This window comes from Phacochoerus africanus, chromosome 1 (assembly GCF_016906955.1).
Source record: "Phacochoerus africanus isolate WHEZ1 chromosome 1, ROS_Pafr_v1, whole genome shotgun sequence".
Classification (NCBI taxonomy): Eukaryota; Metazoa; Chordata; class Mammalia; order Artiodactyla; family Suidae; genus Phacochoerus; species Phacochoerus africanus.
This window is the reverse complement of record NC_062544.1, coordinates 6,027,756-6,034,972: the sequence shown is the minus strand read 5'-3', so window position 1 is coordinate 6,034,972 and position 7,217 is coordinate 6,027,756. Positions and strand designations below refer to the sequence as shown.

Below are 7,217 nucleotides of genomic sequence, written 5' to 3'. Positions count from 1 at the left end.
TAATGGTTTTCTTCCTCATTCATTTTCTCTCTCATTCATTTGTAATGATTCTTCTGTCTGTTAGTTTAGTCTTGGTAGATTCTCTCTCCTTCATTCTGGGAAACATGTTGCTTTTCCTTGGCATTCCTGTGAAGGAGCAAAGAGAACACTATGATATCAGGATTATCTTGATGGGACCTTGGGTAGAGATAGGGAGATGGGAGTCAGTCTAAAAAGAAAAAATTTCAACAGCAACAAGTTAAAAATGAGTTATAATTTGTCTCTTAATTCCTAATGGAATATAAAGGTATGAATTCCAGTCTTCCACAAAAAAAAAAAAAAAAAAAAAAAAACAGGTCAAATACTCTGTCCCTTTTGGTATAGATTCTCAAAAATTTAGAAAAAAAATTGAAGAAATTCCTAATGTCATATACCTAGAAATAAGAGAGCAAAAAGATACCGAAATTTTCCTTCATCTTCCAGGTTTTAGTTAGCCAAATTCTCCAGGAACAATTAATGATTAAAGGATTATGAGTCAAGCTAACCAAGTTTATATAAGATTAAAAAAAAAAAAAACTAACAAAAACTTCAAAGCATATGCCATTACTCATTGTTACTGGTGGTAAGAAGGGCAAAGATGGAGAGTGGGCTGGAAGAAATACTGAAACAAATTTAAAGAACCACCAGCTCTCAGGTAAGAAGGCCGCCCATAAGCAAGGGCACCCTGGAAGGAGGGCAACTCTGAGGCACAAGACTTGAGTCTGCAGCAGGAGGAAGGAAACCACTTATCTCTCTCTTCTTCCTGCTGCTTGTGCATCTCACATCCTTCTGGAGAGAAGTTCTAGGAATACAGACTTCCATTTCTTTGGCTGCAGGCCTGTGATCCCCTCAAGGCTCATGTAACCCAATTGCTAGAAGGTATGATTTCTGCAAGAGCAACTTGGAATGTAAGGAAAAGCCACTTCCCTGAATCCTGAGGAGCTGAATCTCTGGAGGAGTCTTAGAAACACAGTGTATCAGTTTAAATTCTCTGGAAAAATAGGCAAAGAGGAGATGATAGACTGGTAGAGAAAGAGAGAGAGATTCCAGAGGGGTTGATTTTAAGGAATTGGGTCATGTGATTATGGGGGCTGGCTGGTCCATAGCTACAGAGCAGGCTCGTAAACTGGAGACTCAAGCAGAAGTTGACATTGAAGTCTTGAGTCTGAAATCCATATACCAGGCCAGAATGCAAATCTCAGGCAAGATTTCTGGGTTTCTAACCTTGAGTCAGCGCCCTTCTTTTAGAGGAACATCTCAAATGTTGCTGCAGCTGATCGGATGAGGCCCATCACATTAGCGATGGAAATCTCTTTTAGGTAATTGCTTTTAAAGGTTAAACACACCTACCGAATACTTTTAGAAGGACGTCTTGACTTGCATTTGACCAGAAGTCTAGGTGCCACAGGCTCGCCAAGCTGACACCTACAGTTAACACAGTCAAATATTTGGCACTTTCCCCATCATTCTGGAGGCCACGTTGCCAGACACTGTTGACTATGTCCCCAGCTGTGGTTTCGGCAGAGAGGCATTCCACTGTGACACAGAGCAAGCCGGGTTTGTGGCAATACCAATGTGTGCAAAGAGGTATCTGTGCTCTCCTCCAGCTGAAGAACAAGCATGCAGTTAATTGATTCAAGATTTTCTTATCCTTCAGCAGTTGCTTAGACATTATGCTATGTTTCATACAGTTTCCTGCTTTGAGTTTGGCACATTTGGGTTTTTACTAAAGTGATCATTCACCATCTTTTTTTTTCTTTTGATAATAAAAATGTCATTTTCAGCCAGTTCCTTATGTTTTTTAAACCTCTTTTACTTTTAGTCTTTTTAGCCTCTTGTTGAGAACCGTAATAACTTTCTCTCTTTCTTTTTTTTTTTTTTTTTTTGCTTTTTAGGGTCACACTTGTGGCATATGGAAGTTCCCAGACTAGGGGTCTAATCGGAGCTACAGCGGCTGACCTATGCCCCAGAGACAGCAATGCCAGATCCGAGCCAAGTCTGCGACCTACACCACAGCCACAGTTCACGGCAGCACCGGATCCTTAACCCACTGAGCAAGGCCAGGGATTGAACCGGCAACCTCATGGTTCCTAGTCAGATTTGTTTCCGTTTTGCCATAATGGGAACTCCAAGAATCATAGTAATTTTTTTTTAGCATTTTCATTGTAAATGGACTCACTTACCATATATGAAACAAGTTTCTTAAAAACCTTTGTGTTTTTATTTCAGTTATGATTCCTTGTTTTCCTCTTGTAATATTTGTCTCCTGGTCTCCCAGCCTTTCAGTGGTACTTCTTTTCCACTGCATGCCCCCTCCCCCAGCGTCTTCCCTTCAGCCTCCTGACAGGTTATTTATAGATTCTAATCTGGTTGACTGCTTTCTAGGTCAGCTGCTCTCCACGCATATTGCAAATTTTCTATACTTTTTAAATAAAGTAACCCAGTCATTTCCAGATTGTCCTGTATTTTTCTTTCAAGGATTACTCTCTGATTTTGTTGGAGTTCATCCTTCCTCAAGTGACGTCACAAGTAAATACTACCCTGTTATCACATGCTTGAAAATGTTTTTATTCGTGCCTTGTGCGATAGTTTGTCTATGTTTAGAATCTAAGATTAAAATCCTTGCCTCTCAGAACTTTGAGGGTGTTGATGGTCTCTCATTGTCTTTTTTTTTTTTTTTCCCACTGTACAGCAAGGGGGTCAGGTTATCCTTACATGTATACATTACAATTACATTTTTCCCCCAGCCTTTCTTCTGTTGCAACATGAGTAGACAAAGTTCTCAATGCTATTTCTCATTGTCTTTTGAGAATTCGTCGTCCTATAAGGAAATGTGGAAAACATATTTTAAACGTTGTTTTAATAAACATTAAAATTTTAAGGACTAAAAATTTGGAAATTTGCCATTTTAGAAAACGCCAAAATCAAAGGCAAAATTATTGTGATAGAAAAGCTCTATACTTGTCTGAATGCTGCATTTGGAGCTTGTAGATTAATACATAAAAATAATGATACAAACCTCTGACAAATTCCCCAAGTCTTCCAGGGTAGTTATATCTGAGCATTTGAAACTTGAGTTATGTAATTCATTATAAATGACTTTCGGCATACTTTCAATTATAGTTAAAACATTATACTGATTTTTTTAAATTGTCTAAGAATCATTTACCTTCTTTGTATATTTCCTTTCAGTATAATAAAAGGAGCATTAAAATATTTGATATGTGAAGAAATTGTGTCCGATGGGGTAGGAGTTACTTGATTAACATGGAAACACACTGCACCTCTTCCTCTGTCTTTCTTCAACTTTTTATCTTCTTGACATTTGTTCAAGTATTCTGTCTCCTCAAATCTCCCTTCTAGACCACTTCAATATTGTGTGTTTGTATCTTTTAGTAACCCCTCTTCCATCACTTTAATGAAATCTGCAGAAAAGAGAGGTGCGTTGAATCTGACATCTTGGACCAGAATTTCTATGATGCTGTTGTTATCTATTTCTGTAATGCCTCCCTAAAATACCACACATGTGACCTATATTTATTCTACTATTATTTTTAGGCATTTACATTATTTGAACTTTGATCATGTTTAAAATCCCATCAGCAATTGAATTTAGGAGTTAACACTGAACTCATGTTGGGAGTCAATAATTTGAAGGTCAGGTTATTTCTAGACTTACTGTGCTGATCATTCTGTAATGTATATAAAGGTCAAATGAGTGAAGTCTACACCGGAAACTAATATTGTGTGTCAACTATACTTCCGTTTAAAAAAAGGAAAATAGTTTTAACGTGTGTATGTTTTTAATTTTGAAATGTTAACTTCCGTAAGCATTACATCTCGAAGCCTACATAATAATAGGAGTTATTTTGGATGTTAGTGTGATGAGCACAAGCGTGGGCAGCCCTAGCTGTGGAAACGCGCTTAGTTATTCCACCTGTTCACCCGGAAAGCACTCTGGGAAATGGGGGTCTAGGAAGCTTGGTTGCTCTTCCAACCAGAGACGTCTGCTCTGTAGGGATTTCACTAAACACTTGGGGACACCAAAGCAAGAATTAGTTGTCGCGTGATATATATTGGCAGGATATATGTTTATCTGACACTCAGGACTTTCAGATTTAAAATTCAAATCACGAAGGTTGTTATAAGATGTTTTGAACACTTTCATGCAGTGAACATCAGAAAAGGCTCAGACTGGCATTCCTTTATGCACGTGCAGCGTCCCAAGATTTAGCTTCTGCTTGTGTGAACCATATGATCAGAAAAACATTTGCCTCTGGCTGATAAGATCAGTTAAACTTGTGGCTCTGGGCTTGTGTATGCAGCTAGACTAAGTAGACAAAGCTCAAGATTGACACAGAGAGAACGGGGGTTGGCCCAGGACGAGTTGTTTACGAGAACCTTGGGAGCATGTGACAAACAAAGCTCCAGGGAGGACCTAGCCACAGTGAGCTTTTCAGGGAGGGGATACACGCTGGCTCTGGCGTAGTGTGATAGATTTACTCTTTCTGGAAAAACTGCCGTGTTGAACGATCGCAGAAGGCGTTGTCGCTTCAGGGAGGGTTACGATTTATAAAGCAGACTTTCTGCACTTGCTAGTTCTAACAGATACAAAGAAATTAAAAAACGAAGACAAATTTCCCAGAGGCGAATGTTCTCTTGCCTTCTTAGAATCTCCTGTAGCTCGACTGTCAGACTTTAGTTTTGAACCTAAGTTCCTCTTCTGAGTAGGAATGGTTATGAAAACTCCATAGTACCCCACCAACCAAAGAAAGTCAGACCTAAAGCTATTTTAGGGGGAACCTCACAGATGACTTTAAGTAGGAAAGATTCCCCGTTGCTTTAGAAAACCAGGATAGCTTAAATCTTACTACAGCTAATGCTTGAAAAAGATGGATGTGAATTGTTGTAGGTCCACTTATACTCAAAGTATCTCCAGTCGATATGTACCATGGCACTGCATGATCCCTGGGTGAATCCGTGGATATGGAACTGTGGATAGAGAGGGCCAGGAGTAAGGGTATACCTGGAATTTTTTTTTCCCCCACACTTACAGCATGCGCAAGTTTTGAGCTAGGGATCGACTCCACGCCACAGCAGCGATCCAAGCTGCTGCAGTGACAACACTGGATACTTAACCCACTGTGCCCCAAGGGAACTCCCTCACCTGGATTTTCAACTGCATGAAGGATCAGTCCCCCTAACCCCCACATTGTTCCAGAGTCAACTATATTAGATAGTCTGCCACAATGCCGTTGTTTTGCATGGATATCAAAATAAGAAACCAGGAGTTCCCACTGTGGCTCAGTGGTATTGAACCCAACTGGTATCCATGAGGTTTGATCCCTGGCCCCGTTCAGTGGGTTAAGGATCTGGCATTGCTGTGAGCTGTGGTGTAGGTAGCAGACATGACTCTGATCCTGCATTGCTGTGGCTTTGGCGTAGGCTGGAAGCTACAGCTCCGATTCTAACCCTAGCCTGGGAACTTCCGTATGCCGTGGGTGCAGCCATAAAAAAAAAGGCAAAAAAAAGAAACTGTACTGCTACCATCATAAAACAGAAGAGGATAATTTTAGAAGAGAGTTTGCAAGAGAAAATAATACAGTGTTGCATGGAATACTGTGGGAATTCTTAATTTGGCTTGATATAATTTGTTACTAGGTTTATAGGCTTCCACTGGGGTTATCTGAATTCTCTGGCATCCTCAGCTGTAATCTCCTGGGAGCAGAGGTTGGGAAAGAGAGCTGGCGGCCTGGAGTGGGTCTGCCCCGTGCCTGCAGGTCCAGCTGAGCCAGCCCTTCCTCCAGCAGGCATTCCAGCACTTGCAGCCCTGGCGGGGCCTCTCATTTAGGATTGGCTTCCATCTCACTGGCAGGCCCAGAGCCATTTTTCTCTGCCAACTGCAGCACTGCGGTATGATCCATTCTGAGCTCAGCTGGAACAGAAGGCATGAAGTAAGAACCACCCCCGGGGATGATCCCGAAGCCAGTGGCAAATGCCTTTAGCTTCTTGATGGCCTTGGCATCCTGGGCAAATGTCCATCTTCTTTCTAACTTCCTGCTGGTGTGGTTCCTCCAAGGTCATCAGACACCCATTCTGGTGCTTCAGGGCCGCTGTAGCCAGGCAGAGAGGCATCAGCGTGGCAGGCACACACATACTTGTGACATTACAGCCATGGAAAGTGTGATGAAAGACTGGTATATGAGGCCTCAGAAACTGCAGTAAGGAGGTTGACATGTTCAGGGGTCTGGACAGCCTTTCTGAGGAAGCCACAGGGACTGAGTGAAATATAAGTAGTAAGTAGGATTTAAGCAGGCCAGGTGGGAAGGAAAAGCATGTTCAGTCGGAAGGAACAGCAGGTGTAAATGCCCCACAACTGGCACAGTGAGAGCCACAAAGAGCCCAGGAAGCTGGGGATTGGAGAAGGACATCAGAGAAATACCTGGGAACTCTTTAGGGATTTTTGCCTTTTTTCCAGGAACAATGGGACAGAATGGGAAGTGTTTCAGAAAAAGGCGTAACAGGCATTTAGAGAGTACAGCAGGGAGATTAAGAATGAGCAGTTGGTAACCGCATATGGCTGACGTATATCTGATCTGTTATAAACCTTGACAAATTATTTCCTCACCTCTGGTTTCATTTTCTTCCATATGTTTAATGGTACCAATAGTACCTACTTATTTGGTTGGTTGTTAATCAAATGAAAGTTTGTTTATAATTTTAAAACAGTGCTGATTGCATCATAAACACCTGATAAACATTTTTAAAAGTTATTTATTTCCAAAAATGGTGCCTCACTAAATATAAATACAGTGCTCCTATGGCATAGACTGAAAGCTGCTTTCATTCTCTGTAGACCCTAAAATAGCTAGGAATCATTTCAAATCTCTTATTAGTAGCTGTTATAGAAATCATTGATATCAAGACAAATACACTAAACTATTCCTTCTTTTAAATCAGAATTAAAATGAATTTCCCATATTATGGTAAGCCATTAGCCTCATCTCACTGGTTCACTGTAACTGGCTGACTTCAAATCTGTAGGCTAAAATCAAAAGAAACAACGTCTTGTTCTGGATGAGGCATGTCAAGTTGGACCTTGATGACAAGGTCACTGGTGCCTGAGAAAAGCCAGCCCATAACCCCTGAACCATGAGGTTGACAAGACAAGACAAAAACAAGTTGACAAGACAAACTGG

General features: G+C 41.0%; 1 pseudogene; it reads right to left on the bottom strand.

Annotated features, from left to right (window-relative positions):
* Window positions 1-5,700: 5,700 nt before the first annotated feature.
* LOC125137934 (vacuolar-sorting protein SNF8-like) lies at window positions 5,701-6,255 on the bottom strand (annotated as a pseudogene).
* Window positions 6,256-7,217: the final 962 nt, after the last annotated feature.